General features: G+C 43.9%; 1 long non-coding RNA gene across 1 annotated transcript; it reads left to right on the top strand.

Moving 5' to 3' along the window:
• The first annotated feature begins 67 nt into the window (after window positions 1–67).
• Window positions 68–23,440, top strand: LOC122457828. Its single transcript, XR_006277503.1, has 4 exons — window positions 68–182; window positions 1,566–1,571; window positions 7,294–7,298; window positions 23,429–23,440. It is a non-coding gene; the product is annotated as an uncharacterized LOC122457828 (long non-coding RNA).

Consider the following 23,440-nt stretch of genomic DNA (forward strand, 5'->3'; position numbering starts at 1 on the left):
TAGGGAAGTGGGACTATAAAGATAAAACAATAAAGAAATGAGGATTTCACAACCACAACTATTGGTCAGTTGTTTCTTGCCAGACAGAATGCTATCAAACTAAATTTTCTTTAACCATCTTAAAATCTATTTCTTTATCTGGTGATAGTGGGTGCCATTAGGACAGGATCTCCTTCTTAACAGTCTATTACATTGTTTGTTTTAATTAATTTAGATGGTATGTGATGTGACTTCCTGCTTCTTAGCTAATGGCTGCTGCTCTCTTAATATGGCTATAGACAAAGGCCGCAGACCTTACAGCCTCCTTAATGTTTTATCATGAGTTTTGCAATATTTGGTATGTTTTGGAGCAGGTCAAAACTCAGAATTTCCATTCAAAGGGAAATTCTGACATTTTGATTGATTAATTATCAGTAATTAATGATTATTTAATAATAATTCATTCCCAATCAGAGTGAAGACTTGAAATTTCTCACAACAAAATTTCCTCCAAAAAATCATTTTGGTCAATCACTACCTTTTCTTTTTATAAAATCAAAATGTTTAGCTTTGATTTTGACTTTTTAATATTTTTTTAAATTTTAGTGTTTTATTCTATTTGATAAAATATCTCAGCTTCCATTAAAAAGTAAATTTCTAGCCTTTATGGTTTTAGAGAACTATTTGAAAACATGGCTCAAGTGTATTCTTGTCATCAGGAGGCTGCCTCTCCTGCCCCCTCCTGGCCTCAGGGTAGCCCCGGGAGGCAACCCCCTATGACAGTGGCACAGTTGGCAGTACTTTCAAAGTCCCTTCCCCCCAAGGAGGGAAAGGGAAGTGGTTCAGAAGCTGAAGGAGCAGAAGGCAAGGTGAGACGTGCAGTGGACTCAGGCAGTTTATCTCCAACTCCTGCAGACCCAGTGGGACAGTGAGGTGGTCCAGCTTGAGGAGGCACAGCAGCAATGGCAGGGAGACCGCTGTTGCCAGCAGGTGAGGAAGGTCCTGTTGTGTTTTAAGTGTGAGAAGCCTGGACACAAGTGATTTGAGTGTCGCAGATGGCAATAAGAAAAGGAGTACTTGTGGCACCTTAGAGACTAACAAATTTATTAGAGCATAAGCTTTCGTGAGTTACAGCTCACTTCATCAGATGCATCCGATGAAGTGAGCTGTAGCTCACGAAAGCTTATGCTCTAATAAATTTGTTAGTCTCTAAGGTGCCACAAGTACTCCTTTTCTTTTTGTGAATACAGACTAACACGGCTGCTACTCTGAAACCAGATGGCAATATGAGCATTGGGGAGGAGGCACTGGAAGGGCCCATTGAAGTGTTTTCAATGTGGAGAGCTGGGGCACATCAAGAGGGTCTGCCCCCTTAAGAATGATAAAAATGTAAATTAAAAGAAAGCTGAGCAATATACCAAAGCAGGAGACTCCTTTAAGATGCGTGCCCAACCAGTACAAGAAAGGAAGAAGAACCCTTCTAAGTGGTGTTTCAGGTGCAGGAAAGAAGTATGTATTAAAGACTTGTCCTGATGGACTCCGGCAAGGAATCCTGAGTCTTCAGGAAAAGACTCTAGAGAGGGAAGGCCTGGGTGTATGAGCATGATCAGAGTTATGGACACCTCGTGATGTTATTAACATAAACTATGACATATAGATCATTGTTGCAACCACTGTTATATATTTGCAACAAGTATTGTACAAAGATTGTCATGTGAGGTGTCTATGAAGAGGTTATGATTTGCTGGTTTTAATTATGCAAGCTGTATGTGTGTATCATTTTTGTATTTGAAGTTATGAATATGGGCAATATACTTGTATCTCAAATGTATTTGATTCCAAGTAGCCTCAGTGAAGCATTTGGTCAGCTTCTTGTGAAAGGACTATTCTCAGTAAATGCCCAATCAAGAAACACTTAACTGACAGTGGATTTTGGGAGATGCCAATCCACATCTGAGTTTTCCTGGGAACCTTCAAAGTAACATGTAAGCAATGGCGTGGCCTGCAAACTGAGTCATGCATGGACATGTGACTTGCCCATGTGAATCCAGACTCAATCTTGCTGCTGTGATTTGCCACAGTAAGAACAAAGAGATGTCCTTCCATGGGCAGAGAATATAAAAGGCCCGGAAACCACCCCATCTTGTTTTTAATCCTGCATCTTGCTTCTGGAAGAACTTTGCTACAAGCTAAAGCTCTGAACAAAGGACTGAATGACCCATCCCAGCTGCGGATGTACTCCAGAGACTTAATTTGAACCTACAGTTTATTCCATCACAGCTACAAGCCTGAACCAAGAACTTTGCCATACTGTATGTAATTGATTCCATTTAACCAATTTTAACTCGCATCTATATTTCTTTATTTTATGAATAAACTTTAGATTTTAGATTCTAAAGGATTGGCAACAGTGTGATTTGTGGGTAAGATCTAACTTGTATATTAATCTGGGTATGGGGTTTGGTCCTTTGGGATCAGGAGAAACTTTTTCCTTTTACTCAAATACTGGTTTTCATAACCATTCATCCCCATAACGAGTAGCACTGGTGGTGATACTGGAAAACTGGATTGTCTAAGGGAATTGCTTGTATGACTTATGGTTAGCCAGTGGGGTGAGACCGAAGTCCTCTCTGTTTGGCTGGTTTGGTGTGCCTTAGAGGTGGAGAACCACCAGCCTGGGGCTGTGACTGCCCTGCTCTAAGCAATCTGTCCTGAATTGATGCTCTCTCAGTTGTGTCCCACCAGAGGCAGCAACCTCAGGAATGGAGGTTGTCCGTAACTCTGAAAAAAGCACCGTTCGGCCTTCAGATCCAGCAGCTGACACTCCAGGCCAGGCTCGAGCAGCAGCTGAGCTCCCTCCTCAGCACTGGCAGCTTCTTTCCCTAGGTCAGACTATGTTTTCAAGCTTGTCCCCCTTCCAGCTGTAGGTGGGGGGGGGGGGGGTAAAAACAATGTGTTCCCCTCCTGGGGGCGGGGAGGGGTGAAAATTGCACTGACCCCAGCACTGCTCCTGCTCGGTTAGCTCTGGCTGCCTTGGGATGACAGCCCCAGTGTCTTCTCCTCCTAGCTGTAAGTGGCTGTCCTGTGTATGCGGGGGGAGGGAGAGGCAGCCCAGATGTGCCTATCATTAAGATGCAATACAGGCAGAGTACGGTATTAGCTTCTTTTTTTTTTTTTTTCTTGTTCTGTGCTGCTGCCTTGTTGGTCACTTCCATTTTCACATGGTGTCTGGTTGACCAGTTAGTCCGTAACTCTGGTGTTTGTAGCTTTGAGTTTCCATTGTATTGAATTATATCACAGGATGTTACCTCTTTGGGTCTCATGATACCCCTGAGTAGTTAGGCCTCAGTTGCTACCATATCTCTTTAGATACTTATAGGGCTCATATCACTTTAGTACTCAGATTTCCTTTCTGTTACTGCAGAGTCAATCTTCCCAAGAATGACCCAGCCAGCCTCAGTACTTGTTTCCTTCTTCTATTTATACCCAGCAAATGAGCCTGAGAGGTTAGTGAATTTGGCTCACTCCTTAACCTTTTCCTTCTACAACCGTACCAACCTGATGCCATCCCCTGTCTGATTCTCTATTTGCTCCCAATCTTTATGCATAAAGTCACCAATAAAGCCCTATAAACTTGACCCTACCTACATCTCTGCTTTCATTTTCTTTTCTGCCCCGTCCTGCCCTACCTGCTCTTCTAAATTCTTTGTGTAATGGTTCTTTTCACCTCATTTTCCCCACTCATCTTTGTGCCCCTGCACCTTGAACCTGTCCTCAAACATCAAACCCCCATTTCTCTTCTTTCAAATCTCTCTGAAACCTGCCTCTCTCAAACAGACCCTCCTCCCTTCATCGGGGGAAAAAGTGTGGGATTATTGAACTGCTGTTCTGTGTCTTACATTGTGTTTGTTTTTGTTCTTTCTCTCTCTTTTTTGTTTTTTAACATTGCAAGCTCTTCAGGGCAGGAAAAGTGCCTGTTTCTGTATCTGTAAAATGCTGTGCAAACCTAGGAGATTTATAAAACAAAGTAATAAAAAGAATATTGTTTTTTATAAAAAGTCAAGACATAGGCTCCTTAGTTATCCACAAGGGAATAGCATGCAATAGATGGCTATTGTCGGTGACAGATGAAGCAAATACAGGGATTATCCCTGCTCAACTTCCCCTTCCCCTTGTTCACATGATCAAGTGAAAGACTACAAGAATTGCTGTTTAGGACACAGAATGGAGAGAATACCATTTGGGAGGATGTATACTCTACATCTCATGACTTGGCTGAACACCAGTTGGAGAGTTAGTTATTTTGGATTATGTTATTTTATTGTTATCAGTGCTAATTCTTGAGGAACAGACCTTGCTGACTGTGATTTTTTTTATTTTATTTTATTTTTTTTGCTGAGTCATTCCACCAATTTACATTCAGCTATGGCCAGATTGTAAAGATATTTGTGACAATCATGGTTCAGACACCTCAGGGGGAAAACAAAGGGTTTGATCCCCAAAGAGTAAGCAATTGAATCAAGTGATTGCGTATGACATTATAGCACTATAAAAGTGTATTGACTAAGGTCTTTTATAAAAGCTGGTGACACTGATGATTAATGTCATTGGAAAAGGTATGTGTATGTGGAATTATGGATACTTACTGATATTGTACTTTAAAGTCTGTGACCAAAGAAAGGGACAAACAGGTTTTCTTCCAGAAAGGAGAGAAGGCAGCTATATATCTGTCTCCAATGTAAATTAAAGAGAGTGGAATCAAAACAAAGAAGCCTTCCTGGCTCTTGAAACAGAGACAATGAACTTTGAGATGATACAAGGGGGTCAAAAAGACATTTGAGTTATCCACTACTTGAGGAACTAAAGAAGCCAGAGCCCTTGAAATCACAGAATGATGGATCCTTCGGCCAAGGAGGTTGAAGTCTGTGGGAACTGAGTATAGGAGAGAGAACTACTTAAGCAAAGATTATAACTTGCTTAAATTAAGTTTTAGTCTTAGAAGTGTATTTTTATTTTTGTTGGTTTGCAGCCATGTCTGTCCCAATTACTTCTACCTGGTATTGCTTAGCTGTCTGATCTTCATAAAATTAATCTTGTTTTCCTCCACAGCCCTCTCAGTGCAGTGTTTCAAACTGAAGAGTAAAATCTTCAACCCAGCTAAAAAACTGGTGTTGTGTATTGTCTCTTTAAAGGAATAGCAAACTTGATAAGGTTTTGTAGTTGCTGGGGCTGAGCACTGCAGAGGAAAACAGTGTTGGGGTGACTGGGAGGGTGTTAGTATCACCCTGCAAGGAGTAACCAGCTGGTGGTAGCCCGGAGGAGGTTATTGTTCTGTGAGCACCCTGTTGGTGCCAAAGCTACACAGCACAGAAGAAACCAGGGTTACAGGGCAGGTGGTGACAAAACCCTTTAGTGGTCTGGGTTGAACCCCAGAGCCTCCCAATATTGTTGTCCCTTTGCAACCCAAGCAGCTAGGCAAAGTTTGGAACCCTGTGGGTGTGCCAACTGGGGGTAGAAATTAGTGGTAGGTATTTCTTTGATACAGTTTTATTTATTTACAAAGAATGTGTAAAGTCCTGTCTCTGAATACAGAGGGAATCAAATAGCAGGAAACAGCTTCTTTTGCTCACTGCACCAAGAGCAGCCTTTTCACCCTGCACCCCGATGCAAAAAACCTCTCCGCAGGTTTCTTCCAGGGTCAGGCACATGCTTTCAGCTGCTCCTTGAGCCTGTCTCTCTCTCTCAAGCCTTGTCTACACTACAGAATTTTGTCGACAAAAGTTATCGACACTCAAAAAGCACTATCGTAAAAATCTGTATTGCATGTTCACACTCACTCCCTCTGTCAGCAGAGTGCATCCACACTTGGGGTACAAGCATCGACAGTGTGAGCAGTGCACTGTGGGTACCTATCGCATAGTCCAGCTTGACACCTTCTGCCGCTAGGTCTTGTGGGAAGGTGGAGTGGATCACGGCACATCTTGGGACAGGGCTCAATGTCCCATGATTCATTGCTTTCTGTCCCAGCATTCCATGGGCTTCTGGATTTCTTTCATATCATTTTTCAATGGCCCTTGTTTCCTGTGCACCCCAGCATCTTTGTGAGAAGGGATGGATCCCGCACTGCTCTCCTATGCTCTAATAACTGTCATGAAGACTTAGTGGATGGCAGTGCAATTAATCATGAAGTTCCTAATGGAAAAAGACTCCCAATTACCTGACATGCTGTGTGACGTGGATAGGAGCAACTTTAGATTGCTTTTAAGAACAGCTGCCGAGGGTGGACCATTGCTTTTGGGCTCAGGAAACAAGCAATGAATGGTGGGATCGTATTGTCATGCAGGTGTGGGATGAGCAGTGGCTACAGAACTTTCGGATGCGGAAAGCTACCTTTCTGGAACTGTGTGAGGCACTCACCCCAGCACCGCAGTGCAAGGACACCAGAATGAGAGCTGCCCTATCGGTAGAGAAATGTGTGGCAATCGCTGTGTGGAAGCTGGCGACTCCAGACTGCTACGGGTCAGTTGCGAATCAATTTGGAGTTAGGAAGTCGACTGTTAGGGCTGCGTTCAAGCAAGTGTGCAGGGCAATTAGTCGCATCCTGCTACGAAGGACTGTGACTCTGGGAAGTGTGCGTGAAATAGTGAATGGCTTTGTAGAAATGGGTTTCCCTAACTGTGGAGAGGCTATAGATGGTACACATATTCCAATTTTGGCACCAGACCACCTTGCGATGGAGTACATCAATAGGAAGGGGTAATTCTCCATGATGTTACTTGTAGATCACCATGGGCATTTTACTGACATCAGTGTGGGGTGGTCTGGGAAGTGCATGATGCATGCATCTTCAGGAACACCGGCCTCTATAGAAAGCTACAAGCAGGGACTTTCTTTCCAGACCAGAAGATTACAGTGGGGGATGTTGAAATAGTAATCCTGGGAGACCCACCATACCCCTTACAGCCGTGATTCATGAAACCTTACACAGGAAACCTGAACAGCAGTAAGGAGCAGTTCAACAACAGGCTGAGTAGGTGCCGGATGACTGTGGAATGTGCCTTTGGCAGATTAAAGGCACGATTGCAATGCCTTTATGGCATGTTAGACCTCAATGAGGGTAATATTCCCATGGTCATAGATTATGCAACATGCGGCTTTCTGACACTAAGGGTGAAAGGTTTGCTCAGGGGTGGAGTGTTGAGGCAGACCCCTTGGCTGCTGATTTTGAGCAGCCAGATACCAAGGCTGTCAGAGGAGCTCGGAGGGGGGGCAATTCGAATCAGGGAGGCTTTGAGGCAACACTTTGGAAATGAGAACTAGTAACGTATATCTCTGTGATTGGTGCTGCAATGTTACATTACATATAGATTTCCTAGGAAGAAATGATGACATCTGGGGCCTTACATTCCAGTAAGCTAATGATTAAACTGCCTGTGCATGTATTGGTAGTGCCTGCTATCTCAATCAGTAGGAAACAAATAAAGATGAGATACCATTCAAAAAAACTTTGCTTGTATTACACAAGAAACACACACACACACACACACACACACACACACACACACACACACACACACACACACAGATGCTTAGTGGGAAAGGAGGAACCAGGGAAGGGCAGACTTTCAGAGCTGAGTGTAGGTCCAGCTGTCATTTTGACACGTGTCTGAAGGGGTGGAGTGAAGGGGAAACCAAGAAGTCCCGGAAAGCGAAAATGACTGTGCTGGGCAGAGTTTGGAGGGGGGCATGGAAAAGAGATCTGAATCTGCTGCAGGGGAGGGTTGGCACGGATCTGCTCAGTCTGCAGTATTATTAAGGACTTCAGCATCTGTGTTTGCTCCTTCCTGACTTTAATCATCCACTCAGTAGCGTCCTTAACAAACACCTGATTTTTCTAACATTCTCCTACAATTTTCCACAGGAGGGAGTCGTCATAATAGATATCTCACAGCTGAGGGTAAGCAGAGAAGCGAGGGTACATCTACTACATGCTTGTGGCTTCCGACCTGGTCCCTATACTGCTCACCTGTGTGCCACTTTGGTCCCTGCACAGGTGATTGCCAAATGGCGCAGGAAAGTTTCCTACAATGGGGAAAGGAACAAAGCTCCTCTGCCATGGAACCTTCAGCAGAAGATTACAGAGTACCTCCAGGAAACTTTCCTAGGGATCCCTCTGGAGGATTCCTGTGAGATCTTCACATGCATCAACACCTTGTTCCACAGTACTGATTAGCTACACAGGGTAATGTCCAACAGAAAGACAGCCAGCCTTGCACATTTCTATACCCTGAATCCACCTCCGCACTACACAAACCACAGCTACTTACCAGGTGTCTCCTCTCCTGCTTCTTGCTCGCCAGAGAACAACTTCTGCGATGGGCTAGACACCTCTGAAGTGGTGAACAGTTCCTAGCTGCCTGCCCCACCGTGCGACCCAGCCGGGAGCTCCACATCGTTGTCTAACTACACCTCTTCATCCATGACTTCATCCTCTGGGTTAGGTCCTCTTTCTGTCACCTCCAGGGCCGCCGAAGTATATCTGAGGCTCTTGACATTGGAGGTGGGGTTGTCACAGAGGATAGCATCCAGCTCTTTATAGAACCGGCAGGTCTTAGGTGCAGCACTGGAGCAGCGGTTTGTCTCCTTCACTTTATGGTATGCCTGCCTCAGCTCCTTTATCTTTGTTCTGCACTACAGCATGTCCTGACCATTGCCTTTTTCACACAAGCCTCAAGAAATCTGCCCCTAGATATCAAAATTCCTATGGCTCAAGCGCAGGTGGGGCTGCGCAGCCTCCTGTCCCCATATACTGAGCAGATCCAGCATCTCCGCAGTGGTCCAAGCGGGAGAGCCTTTGCTGCGATAACCTGCCATGGTCACCTGGGAAGATGCGATGAGACTTCTCCGTGCGGAGCAAACAGGAAATGGAATTTCAAAAATTCCCAGGACTTTTAAGGGGGAGGGGAGGATGGCTGTTTACCTGGCTGCAAGGCAGTAGAATTGAAACTGCTGCCTGGAACGATCACAATGGGCATTGCGGGACACCTCCCGGAGCCCAATTAAAGCAATAAAATCAAGCGTGGTGTCTACACTGGCACTTTGTCGACAAACATTTTATTCAAAAAGCCTTATGTCCCTCGTCGGGGTGGTTTTATTTTGTCGTCAAAACAGGGCATTTTCTCCACCAAAAGTCGAATTGCAGTGTGTATTCTTCCACTGTTTTGTCAACAAAAGCTGCCTTTTGTTGACAAAACTTTGTAGTGTAGACAAAGCTTCAGTCTGTGTATATTCTCTCACTCGCCTAAACACACACCTACCAAAACAATACTCAGCCCAAAAGCTCCTGGGTGGGTTCACATACACTTTTTGTTTTAGGTGGGGCTTATATTACAGTTAACTGAAGCGAGAGTTCACACCCATCACCCTCAATGGGGCTTTAACCCAACTCATAGCTAGTTTTCACCCAGTTCATAACAGTATTTAGGCACTTACCTTCCAATGGGAATTGGTTCCCAAATACCTTACAGATCTGGTCCCTAGTGACTTGTTTTCTACACAGAAAACTTAAAGTGCACATACTTTTTCAAATTGGTACTGTTATACAAAGCAATGGAAATGTTTGTGATTGGCAATTTGATTTTACAGCTTGGTTACCTTTTCAGACAGGACTTTATTAAATGTAAAGCCCTATGACCGCATTTCTTCAAGTATTTTGTTCTAAGCTTCTAGAGCAACCACCGTGTGACTGGCTTGTTATAGATACATTTTCCCTGATAGAATGAAGAAAACCAACTGACTGTTGTCTGCATATTTTGGATTTTACAGTCTTTCATGTTCCTGTATAAACAAATTAAAATTATTTCCCTGGCAGATTATCAGTACATTTAATTTTTTAATCTGACAAAATACTTCAAGACTCTTTAGTTTATTTTAGTATATTATCTTGAATTTCTTGCTTCTATTAAATAATCCTTGAAATATCAGTTGTCTGCAGTGGTAGAATTATTACTTACTTTACATGTCAACTCCACTGATAAAATGCAATTATATCACTACTGAAGTTGCTCTCTTGAGGCCCAGCCTAAGGAGTCAGTCTCTGTTCAAGAAATTCATCTGACTCATTCTATCCTAGTGAGGAGCTCTGTGGCAAGGCAAATCACTTTAATTATGGAATGCGTATATCAGTGATCACTAGGCAACTTGTTTAAAGGGACATTCAAAATGTAATCATGAGCTGTATATACTGACATCATTCAAAATATCATTGTAGGGACAGCAACTCTATTGGGCAGGAGGGCTGGAATAATACCACAATGTGGAGGTTCAAATTCAGGTCCTGAGTCAATGGGGAACACTGAAGAGGCAAAACATTGAGGGACTGATTCTGTGAGGTACCTCCTGTGAAGTATACATAGCACATCTCAGATCCATGGGAGTTGAAGGGGCTTACCACTGACAGGAGACACTCAGCACCTTACAGAATGAGGCTTTAGATGTTGAGGGTGGGGGTCTACGTAGGTGAAGCAATCACTAGTAACACTTGTAAACTCATAGAGCAACAATCTTCTGTGGAGAGAGCCACATACACCTCCCCGTGTCAGAGGGGCATTGTTGTCAAGGTGCAAAGGATACACAAATCTGTATTGAATAGCCAAGATCTTCCATTGTATTTAAACAATAAAGTAAGGGGTGAATATTGCAGTTCTTAGGAGTTTGGCCTGTATAAAGACAGCAGGATTTGGCCATTAATCCCTAAAAGGACAGCTAAAGGATTGAAAAACAGAAATGTCATGGTCGTGTTGTCCACCATTTGGAATCAATAGCTACAAATCCAATTGTTTGCATTATTTCTCCTGAGCTGCAGAGGGAAAAATTGACTGTGTCTGTGATGTTCTGTGGGCTACGTTCATGTCTAAACAGAGAGAGGATGTTCTTTCTGTGAAGAAATGCAGAAGTTATAAAACCAAGGGAAGGTTGAATCAGCAAGATGTTGACAACTGTAATTAAAATTAATTCTGTAAATAATATATTTCATAATGAAATGATGAGACGGAGGTGCTCTCCTGATTGAGACCATATAAGTACCGAGGCAGAAGATATTACAAAGTGACTCAGTTAATGTTGCTGTGGGAACTAGAATATTTTATATTTCCTGATTATTGTAGTATGATGCTGTATGGAATCTGGGAGACACTTTATGATACTGTTGACACCAGTGTTATAAATTTGAAAGGAATCTGACCATGCTGTGTAAGATATCTGCAAAAATGTTATAATTTGCAAAGTATGATAATCTTATTTCTGTGTTTGTATCACCTTTGTATTGTGAGTTATAGTATATGGTATAGTTATGGTATATCTGTATTTCCAAACTTGTGCTGTGTTTCTGGGTGACCCCCCCACCCCAGACAGATTTGCATCAGCACTGCCTAGCCTGTTAAATGGCCCACCAAGGGCCATCAACTGTAGAGTGAACCCATTGAAAGGAATTAGGGAATACACCTTACGAGTCAGCAAGGCATGTGGTAGGCCTTGGACAGAGAACTCTAAGGCTTCTCCATGCCATGTGTTTGGGACACAGGAAGCTTGTGTTTGAAACACAGAAAGTACAAGCCATGTGGCAAAAGGAATATAAAAGGCAGCTGCATCATCTCCATCTTGTTTTCATTCCTGCTCCATACCTCTGGAGTAACTTTTTTTCAAACAAAGGACTGAATGACTCATCCAAGATGTGGATGAGTTACAGAGGGACTTTCAAGCTAGCAAACTCACCAATATTGCTAAGAACCTGATATATGGACTTTGAAGTCTCCATATGTGTATCTGAGTGCTTTATCATTTAACAACTCCCTTCTTGTTCTTTCTTTATAATAAAACCTTTAGTTTTAGACACTAAAGGATTGGCTTGCAGCGTAGTATTTTGGGTAAGATCCAATCTGGCAATGTGGCTGGCCCTTTGGGGTCAGAAGAACATTTTGTATAGTGAGCAGAGTTTCAAATAGCTTCTCACTGTACTGGACCTATGTGCTGATTGGGAGCCAGAGAACTGGAATGCAATCAGAGGGGCTGTAGGATCCCTTTTTTAGCTTCTTGATAACCAGTGTGGGGGATCAGGAGCACAGTTTGTGACTGGTTGGCGAGTCTAACTTCAGGTTAACCACCAGTTTTGGGAGAATCTGCTCTCTTTTTGCAGCCCGCCCTGAGTGAGGGCTGCCCCAGCCATACTGGGTCACATGTAGCCTAAAATTCTCAGACATAGGTGGGGCAGTATTATTACCCCCATTCTATAGGTGAGGAAATGGTAGCAATCATAATACCCTGTCCCCAGGCTTAAATTTTTACCTACGGGCCCCTCTATCGTAGGCTCATTCCTGGCTCTCTTGTAACTTCAGCAGATTTTCTTCCTTGCAAAAGGCCCCAGCATTTCTAAATTTTCCCTCAAATGGATCATGTATTTCACATGTTGGTTGTTTTGCGGTTTTGATGTTGCCACATCTCACAGAAGAGATTGAGGATCCCGGGTCGCTATCTCCCATACAGTAGTCTGAATGGGGAGAAATCAGTAGATGCCTGTGGCACTTCACAGATGGCAAACAGGAGGCATGGGAGCAATTGCTCTCAGTGATGGGGATCTGAGGCCACCAAACCTCCTTAGCATCTCTTTCAGAATCTTATTGAAGAAATCGACCAGTCCATTTGTTTGAGGGTGATAAACCAATGTCTTTACAGCTTTGATTTACAAAAGACTGCACAATTCCTTTGTTACCTGAAGTGGTCAGTCAGTATTTCCTTTGGTATTCCCACCAGAGCAACAGTTTGTATAAATACGGGCACGATGGTCACTGCAGTGATTGAGAGAAGAAGGATGGCCTCATGGTACCATGTGGCATGATCAGAGATGACCAATACGTGCTGATAGTGTGGGGGGAGCACAATTTAAAGGTTCAGCTGCCCCTGGAACAACTCAAGTCACATCCCCGACAAGCAATCCCCCCTTTACCCTCAGTCTTCCCTCATGGAAACACTGGCCCCTCCTAGCAGCTCTTGTTGTTCCTGCCTCTCTCCACAGGGCACAGCTCACTGGATCCAGCAGCTGCCACACACAGGGAGTGGTGTATCACCAATGTGTGTTAATATCCAGCTACACTCTTTTCCAGCGTACCCACCAGATCCATACCAATCCTCTCAAAGAATACTCCTACCACCAGGAGAGGCACTAGTGAGGCCTTTGGGAGTTTTCTTGGGCCTACCCACTGACATTTAGAGCATGACATATAATAGTCTCTAACTTCTTTATGTAGTTCAGACCGTAAAACCTGAGGGACACCCTTTCAAAGGTCTTCTCTTTCCCCAAGTGTCCCCCACAAGGTATTGCATGGGCCAGCTGTAATACTTTCCTGAGGAACTTCTTTGGAACCAAGAGTTGTACCCTTGCGTCTCGGCTTTGGAGGTTCTTTGCCACCTGGTACAGCCACTCCTCTCAGTTCAAACTGGGACAACGACTGCTTCATCAGTTGTGGATTGATTACTTTGCCACACAACGTAATCAATTGTTGTTTGTACAATTCAGGGTCCAACCAGAGTCAGATCATACTTCTTTTAGCTTACAAGGCTGCAAGCAGACCTAGGTCCAGGGGTTGCAAGGTCCCCTCATCTTCCTGATTACCAGGGGGTGGGGAGGAATTGATTCCTGCCAGGAGATCCCTCCACAAGGGTCTTCTGTCTCTCCAGCCCCAGCTAACTCTATTGGTTCTTATGACACAGGGGCCTCTATAGGATGGTCAGTCCTTTCAAGATATTCACCCCATGATTTTATGACTCTGAAAAACTTTCAATCTTAGCCCTGATTCATTGGGTAAGCTAGAGACAGAGCCAAACTAACTCATACTGTACCTGTGCAATTTCCCACAGTTAATGGTATTTTCTTTGTGGGATATGGGCATACACCCCCATGTACGTGCTGAAGGGGGCCGGGTAGTTGTTCCCTAATCAATATTTGGCTGCCAACTGAGTCTGTTAATCCCAGCACTTCCACCCCATTGACCCGCACTGGCACCAACATCTTTGCTGGGCCTCTTTTCCAAGCCCTGGTGTCCACTGTCCATACTTGCCTATACTTGCACTCAATGAGGGGGCAGTTGTGGTGGAAATGATCCCATTGTCCACATGAAAAACAGCTTCTGTTCAAGGAAACCACTCCATCCCCTGACTAACTCAGGGAGAGCTGAGTGCTTGAAAAGGACTTTCTCTTGGGTTCAGGCTTTTCCTCATCCCTTTAGTTCACGTGGGAACAGACTCCACAGCCTTGCTGTAGCTGCTGATAGTCCAAGGAGTTGGGCTATGTATTATGGTTTCCCAGAGGCCACCCTTCTTGCCTGGACCATAAATCTGCAGGCATAAGCAACTTCAACTTCAGATCTTGGAGTTCCAATGGCTGGATTTATGACGAGCATACAATTTTCCAATCAGCCTCCCCGCATCAGCCAATATCTTGGGCCTATGCTGGAACACCCACAGCAGGAAGGATCTGTGTAAATTGTTCTAGTGTGATCTGCTTGGTTCGCTTCTCAGATTGGAGCCATTGCGAACAATGTTCTTTAAGGCTTTGGACCACTGCTGAAGGTCAGGCCCCCAGTGGGGATCTTTCCCAGAAAAAACACTGTCACTGGGTCTCAGCTGTGATGTTGAAGACATCTCAGATGGCTCTTGACCTCTGTATCATCTTGTGCGGCTACAGTATTGAAGCCCTGATACAGAGCTTGGGCTAGTCATGTCATGTAGGACCTCAACAAAATAACCCAGTGTTCAGGTAGCCACAGTGATGACCTACTTGAAAGTGACAAGGAAGGTTTTGGGGTCATCTCTGTGCCCCATCTTTGTGAATTATCAGAATGTCTGGGTCTAGAGTAGGGTTCAGGGGCCCTGCCACAAGTTTGTGTTCACCCCCCGATGGTTGTAAAAGAGTCACCAACAAGAGGCATTGTTGCTGCATTGATAACTGCCAAGCGAGCTGCTGCTGTGCGGCTATTTCTTGTAACATCTGGTTCTGCTGCTGTTGCTGTTGGGCTGCCTGTTGTTGGCTGTCCATCAGCCACTTTAAAATTTGTCTACATCCATCTCCTTTTCTTTCTCTTCCTTCCCCCTTGCGATCATTTTTTTCTTCTTTTCTTTTTCTTACAGCAGACCTGGGACACTCTTCACATTCTCCACCAAGTTGTGTTGGAGGAAGTTGTACTTACTGGTGGCATTGCCTAGTGGTTAGGTTGCTGGCTTCCACTTCCTCTCCTCCCCCTCTTCCCATCTCTGCTGCCTCTTTCCACCAATGACTCCAACACTGTGACAGCCCATCTCTGGGTGGGTGGCAATTCAGCCCTCCAGCCAAGTCACCAATTTAGTTCATCCCCTTCCAGGGTAACAGAGTCCAAAGAAATCTATGGAGTCCCACATCCTTGCAGTAGGGAGGTCCTCAGGTCCACCTCCTGATCTCTGCAGGTCACTTGCCTTCACCTCAGGGCTTTCAGCTTCTCTTTACTTCTTAGAAGGGGGAGTGTGAAAGCAAGGTTTATGCCCCCACACAAAAGAGGTGGTTTGAGAAGCCCAGATCCAGACACTCAACTGGGCTCCAACCCAAGGACCAGTGAGAAGAAACAATATCAAGCACCCTGGAGTGCCTGTAAACTGCCTCCCTGGGCCACTTCATACCACTCGCCTCCCCCAAAAGTCTCAAAGTTCAACATAAGATAGAAAAATAACTAACTCACTCAGTGGTTTCCAAACTAAGGGCGCCGCTTGTTCAGGGAAAGCCCCTGGTGGACTGGGCTGGTTTTTTTACCTGCCGCATCCACAGTTTTGGCCAATCACGGTTTCCACTGGCTGCAGTTTGCCTCTCCAGGCCAATGGGGCCGCCAGCCGCCATTGGCAGCCGCCATTGGCAGAGAACAGCGAACGGCGGCCACTGGGAGCTGCGATCGGCCAAACTTGCAGACGCAGCAAGTAAACAAACCGGCTCAGCCCGCCAGGGGCTTTCCCTGAACAAGCGGCACCCCTAGTTTGGGAACCACTGAACTAACTGAACCTTCAGTCCATCTGGGTTCAACTGGTAGTCTCTCTCTGACAGCAAAGGCTTCTGTTCTCAGGATAGGTCTGTCCTCCTCTCCCGTCTGCTGCCTTCTGAGATCTCTGGCAAATTTGTAAGCTCCTCCTACACCTGGAGGGGCGGAGTCTGTCACCCTGTCTGGAATGTCTCACGAAGGTGAGTGCCTACTTCAGAGCAGGCTGTCAAAAACAGAGCAGACACCCAGAGGTGAAAGTAACTTAAAGGACTTACCGGTACGCCGGAGTCCTGAGTGGGGGCATGGCCTCAACCAGAAGAGGAGATATAAAGGCCCCAGGGCTCTGGCTGGGAGCTCTGGGGCCTTTAAATCACCCCGCTGTAGAGGCGGCTGGGAGCCCCGGGGCTCCGGCGGCCACAGAGCTCTGGGCATTTTAAATCCTTGCTGGAGCCTGGCTGCCAGAGCCCTGGGGCTCCGATAGCCGGGCTCAGGCTGGGATTTAAAGGGCTCGGTGACCAGCCACTGCGGGGAGCCCCCACCCGAGCCCCCCTGCCAGAGCTCTGGTGGCGCTTTAAAGGGCCTTGGGCTCCCTGCAGTGGCCGGAGCCCCGGGCTCTTTAAATCCCTGCCGGAGCCCTGCCACCGCTACCCGTAGTGGCAGCTGGGCTCTGGAGGTGCTTTAAAGGGCCCGGGGGTCTTGCCACTGCGGGGAGCCCTGGGCCATTTAAAGCGCTGCCCAAGCCCCACTCCCAGAGCTCCGGAGGTGATTTAAAGGGCACAGGGCTCCCCGCGGTGGTAGGACCCCCTGGCCCTTTAAATCACTGCTGGGGAAGCCGGTCCAGTCTGGCACGGCGTACTGGCTCTTGCCGGTACGCTGGACCGGACTGGCTTACTTTCACCTCTGCAGACACCCCAAACTGGTGGTGTGTTCTCTAATTAGATTTCACCAAGTCAGTAATAAATGTGAACTGTTGGATCACTGTAATAGTTTCACCATTGAGTCATAGATGGTCCCCCTTAGACTCACCAGTCTATCTTGCCACCCAGATAAACTGGACATTGTGATAAATTGTCACTTACTCCAAAAATCACACTGCATTCAGGTCACCTGTCACTTACCCCAGATCAGTTGGTATACTAGATCTTACACCAAAGGCAATGCCTGTAGCCAGTCCTGTAATAAACTGTCTAAAGGTTTATTAACTAGGAAAAAGAAATAAGAGTTATGTATAGGTTAAAGCAAGCAAGCATATTGCACAAACGAGTTACCATGTAAATCCTAAGAGTGACAGCTGCAGTGATTTGTCAATTCAAAGTGTCTTTCAGGGCAGATCCAGGAGGCAGCCCCTGGAGATCTCTGGCTTCACTCTAGAGTCTCTGGTCCTTCAAAGTTCAAACAGACAAAAAGATGGAAAATTGTCCTGTGACTTTGTTTCATTTCCTTCATTTCCAAGCTCACGGGATGAGCTTCCTTGCAGGTAGCATTTCCCGGGACAGGGCCATTAACCAATCCTTGATATTGCAATGATCCTTGATGACCCATCCTATTTTGATAGTCCTTTTGGATGGGTGGGGAGGATGATTCCTGTGCCTGAGTTCACAAGTTCAGAACATTTTCAAAGTTATAAAGCAAAACACATATTTTCTTATAGCATGAAATGCAACCACTACAAGTGAAGTTAATGCATGAAGCAACTTACAAGCATTTCATAGAGTCTAAACACTACGTACATTCTTATGAGACTAATACCTATTTTGAACAAAACTTACATGCAGGTGACCTGGTCTGGTCTCCAGCTATGAGATTATCTGTTCTTAGTTAATGCCTGCAGCCTGGGCAAGAGCCGGCATCTGGCCTGCCAACGTCACAGAATCCCCTGGTCCCAGAATTGCTCCTTAATCCCTTCAGTTCCAGTGTGGGGTTTATACACCCCATCACACCAAGTCTTTAGATGTTTGAGAAGAGCCCAATCAATTATAAGGGAATGAGACCTTTCTGCTGGCCTGGAGTTCAACAGACTTCTCTTGCAGCTTTTGTACAATGCTGTCCTTTAAGAAGGAGCACTGTTAACTAAATGGACTGCCAATGTCTCTGAACAGATGATTGCTTTGGTATTTAAACATCCGGACTGAAGTGAATGTGCTTTGAGGATGACAAGGAGAAGGATTATTGGTTAATGAATGACAATATTGGTGAATGCTAGCAGAGTTGCCTCTGTATTTTTATTAGAGCAGAACTCACCTCTGAGCTAAATTCTCTTGCCATCATTGATTTTTCTCCTAATCTATGTATTAGGGAATATAGAGTAGTCTAACTACGTGTTTTGTTTCTATAGATAATCAGACTCTGGTTAACTGGCTGCCTCAGGGGATTGGTAATAAATAGTTTCTTTCTTCTATGTCTCTGCTTCGAATCCAACCCAAAAGCGAGCGCCTGATCCAAAGTTCATTGAAGTCAATGCTAGTCAGCCCCTAAAGACTAGAGAAGGCTGTGGTTTAATATTGTAGAATCACAAGCAAGTATGCTTTAGATCCAGCTTCCATTTCATCCACAGGTTTAGTGGCAGTGAGGGGAAATTCTGATCAAATATTTTTATTTCAGACCATTCTACCAGAGATTGAAAGTGATTACTAGCGAGTACCATGCAAAAGCAATTGGGTGACGTGAATTGATTGTCTAATTCTAGTTCTAATGGACAGATATCCAGAAGAAAAAAATACTTTCCTTTCTCCCCCCCCCACTAAATTGTTTACCTAGCACCTTGTGTTTCTATTTTGACTCAGGTGTTGAATACTTAACCATGCATTGATTACAGATGGAGGCTGTCTCACTCAATTGTTCCACATCTGCTCTGGTCTATTGCCAACACTTCACATTGTGTCTAGCTGTTGTTCCTTTGCTTGATTGTATAGGGCTAGGATAAGAGAATTTCAGTGATTTCTGTTCTTTTCCTTTGTAGCAGGCTGTTATCCCCCTCTGTCTGATGCACAAAGAGACTAGCCAGAAAAAGCATTAACTGCTTTCACTGGCTGGTTCGCAGGCTAGAAAGGAACAAAATGATGTGAAAGAAGCAGCACTCATTTCCTCTCTAGTCTTCCCACCCTGCCTTAGAGGAACATTATGGGGACAATTTTCTTGCTGGGAAGAGAGACATTTCCTCTCCCTGTCTGCAAGCATGGGGTACAAGAAGTTGCTAACATTTAGTGTTAACACTGAAAAATATATTTTGAATGGATGCCTTTTTTGCTTAAAAATTATTATCTTTCACTATAAGATGTTTTGCTTTTCTTTATGTAACTTTATAGCAAACATTTCAGAGCGGCAATGAGTCCTGTTCACATGCTTCTCTACACACTGAAGAATATAAAAACATAATAACTGGCATACTGGGCCAGACCAATGCTCCACGCCAGGTGCTTTAGAGGGAATGAACAGAACAGAGTATCTATAGAGTGATCCATCTCCTGTTGTTCACACCCAGCTTCAGGCAGTCAGAGGGACCCCCAGAGCATAGGGTTGCATCCCTGATCATTTTGGCTAATAGCTATTGATGGACCACCATGAACTTATCTTATTCTTTTTTGAACCCAATTGTAGTTTTGTTACTCCGGTAACGAATTCCACAGGTTGACTGTGTGCTGTGTGAAGAAGTACTTCCTTTTGTTTGTTTTAAACCTGCTGCCTATTCATTTCAATGGGTGACCAGTTTTCAGAGTAGCAGCCGTGTTAGTCTGTATTCGCAAAAAGAAAAGGAGTACTTGTGGCACCTTAGAGACTCACAAATTTATTTGAGCATAAGCTTTTGTGAGATACAGCTCACTTCATCGGATGCATGGTTCTTGTGTTATGAGGAGTAAATAACACTTTTTTTTCACCCTTTCCACACTATTCATGATTTTATAGACCACTATTATTCCCCCCCTTAGTTGTCTCTTGTCCAGTCTTTTTAATCTCTCCTCATATGGAAGCTGTTCCACATGCCTAATGATTTTTGTTCCCCTTCTCTGTACTTTTCCCAGTTCTAATACATCTTTTTTGAGATAGGATGATCAGAACTGCATGTAGTATTCAAGGTGTGGACATATCATCGATTTATGTAGTAGCATGATGATATTTACTGTCTTATTGTCTATCCCTTTCCTAATGGTTCCTAATATTCTGTTACCTTTTTTTTACTGCCACTGAAAACTGAATGGATGTTTTCAGAGAACTATCCACAGTGATTCCACAAGCTCTTTCTTGAGAGGAAACAGCTAATTTTGTATGTATAGATAGGATTATGTTGTCCAATGTGCATTACTTTGCATTTATCAACATTGGATTTCTTCTGCCATTTTGTTGTCCACTCACCCAGTTTTGTGAAAAGAAAAGGAGTACTTGTGGCACCTTAGAGACTAACAGATTTATCAGAGCATAAGCTTTCGTGAGCTACAGCTCACTTCATCGGATGCATTTGGTGGAAAAAAGAGATCCCTTTGTAATGCCTTGCAGTCTGCTTTGGACTTAACTAACCTGAGTAATTTTGTATTGTCTGCAAGTGTTGCCACTTCACTGTTTATCCCTATTTCAAGATCATTTCTTAATATATTGAACAGCTCTGGTCCCAATACAGATCCCTGGGGGACACCGTTATTTACTTCTCTCCATTCTGAAATGACCATTTATTTCTACCCTTCGTTTCCCATTTTTTAACCAATTACTGATCCATGAGAGGACCGTCCCTCTTATCCCATGACTGCCTACTTTGTGTAAGAACCTTTGGTGAGGGACTTCGTCAAAGGCTTTCTGAAAGTCCAGGTACACTATATCCAAGGGATCACCCTCGTCCACGTTTGTTGGCCCCTCCCCAAAAGAATTCTTATAGATTGGTGAGGCATAATTTCCTTTTACAAAAACTGCATTGACTCTTCCCCAACAAATCATGTTCATCTACGTGTCTGATAGTTCTGTTCTTTATTATAGTTTCAACCGATTTGTCTGGTATTGAAGTTAGGCTTACTGGCTGTAATTGCCAGGATCACCTCTGCAGCCTTTTAAAAAAATTGGTGTCACATTAGCTATCCTGCAGTCATATGGTACAGATGCTGATTTAAAGTGATCGGTTACATACCACAGTTAGTAGTTCTGCAATGTCGTATTTCAGTTCCTTCAGAACTCTTGGGTGAATACCATCCAGTCCTGATGACTTTTTACTGTTGAAGTTATCAATTTGTTCCAAAACCTCCTCTATTAACACCTCAATCTGGGACAGATCCTTAGATTTGTCACCCTAAAAACAATTGCTCAGGTGTGAGAATCTCCCTCACATCCTCTGCAGTGAAAACCAATGCAAAGACCCTCTGCAGTGAAGACTGATGCAAAGTATTCATGTTTAAAGGTCTTCATATTCAGTGAAGCTGAGTCTGTAAACAAATTTTTCTACACAACCACTCATCAGTGGTCAGTGTAGATTTTACCTTCAGTAACAAAAGCACAGGCCTCCATCACTTGAGTTAAAGGGACAACTCCATAAGCTGGTAGCAGTAGTAGGCTCATAGGGCCCAACCCTGCCAACGTTTAGGACTTGTGTTCACTACTGAGTTAAGGCGACCTAAGTTACACTACTCCAGCCATATGAACAACGTAGCTGGAGTCGATGTAGCTTAGGTCAATTTACGCCAGTGTCTTAACTGCGCTGCGTCTACAGGAGAGGCTTTCTGGTTGACTTACTTTACTCTTCTTTGAGAGCTGGAGTACCAGAGAGCTCTCTGCCATCGATTTAACGGGTCTTCACTAGCGTTTATCTCCCTGGTAGTGAAGACAAGCCCTTACACATGTGCGTATCCATAGACACATAAGAGTACTTCAATTTGTACTCCAAATGTATTTAAAGTTAAGCACATGTGTAAGTGTTTGCAAGATCATGGCCGTATTCTGCTTGGGTACCAGCCACTAGAGTAGGACGATACACTAAGACAGAGAATTAAAAACACTTGAAGGGACAAAAACTTAAAAAAAAATTTCAGTCAAGATTTTATTTTATTTTATCTACTATTGTTGCAAATAATGTCCAAAGCAACTAACATTAAACAATTAGAGAAACAAAATATTTCTTTATTTTTTTCATTTTGTTGCTGTATTTGACAGCACCTTGATTAACATCAGTTTTCCTGTGCGGTCAGCTCGGGAGCAGATGGCCCCCATTTATATGGGTTTTTCACAAAGCAACGGGGGACAGAAAAACAAACTTTTTTAAAAATAGAAAAAAGTGTGATTGTAAATCACAAATATTGGCAGGAGATTCAGGTAGATTCATTGTAGTACTTGAAACTATTTTTCAATGTTTTTTTTAAAAGACTAGATATAAACACGTCTTTAAAATATGCTGTGTAGCCACCCTTTGAAATACTAAATCTGAATCCTCAACACTTAAAATACATCATTGCCCCAGGTATTGGCAGTCATTTCAAGTATGACGCAGTTCCCAGCTACAACGAAGCCTCATAACTCGTTGATACTCCCTCCTGCTGTTCCAGATCCAGCCCTAAACTCTTGTCCACTAGTCTTCACCTCTGCAGTATTTGAGATTCACTGAATAACAAAGGCAAACTCTTCAGTAATCCACAAGTCTAAAAAAGTGGATTCACCTCATCGCTAAACATGCTAGATGACTAATAACACACATTGCTGTACAGTGGCTGCTATTAAAAAAGGCATCCTTTGCTTATAGTTATCATATAGTTTCCTTATGCTTAGAGTAAGAAATAGCTGTGGTTGGCAAATGTTGACTTCTTAATGATAATCACTGTACTTCCTGTTTCAGAGTAGCAGCCGTGTTAGTCTGTATTCGCAAAAAGAAAAGGAGTACTTGTGGCACCTTAGAGACTAACAAATTTATTAGAGCATAAGCTTTCGTGAGCTACAGCTCACTTCATCGGATGCATAAGCTTATGCTCTAATAAATTTGTTAGTCTCTGAGGTGCCACAAGTACTCCTTTTCTTTTTGTACTTCCTGTGGAAGTGCAGAACATCTATACTTCTTGGTTATTAGAAATCAAACATGCTAGAGGTATTCGGGTATCTGGTATAACCACACACTGCACTTAGTCCTATAGCATTGCTTAGATAATATGCCTGTCATTGTAGGAGGCATGATAGGATCCCAATAAGGCAATCTGAAAGGAGGCCTTATTTGCCATTTCACAGCCCTCTGTTTCTCAATCACAATTCTCTTGCTATTTCCCATGTTCCACTCTTTCCGGTTTGTGCTGGCCCATCTGCTGCCTCTGTTCCCTTTTAACTCATGGGAACGGAGGCAGATGGCTGCAGGTGGTTGTACACTGAGCTATTACACTCTGCTGTAGCTGGTGTGAAGAAATCTCATTGTATGAATATTTCAACTGCACTATTGACTATAGTGCTGGTTCTGG

This window comes from Dermochelys coriacea, chromosome 1 (genome assembly GCF_009764565.3).
Source record: "Dermochelys coriacea isolate rDerCor1 chromosome 1, rDerCor1.pri.v4, whole genome shotgun sequence".
Classification (NCBI taxonomy): Eukaryota; Metazoa; Chordata; order Testudines; family Dermochelyidae; genus Dermochelys; species Dermochelys coriacea.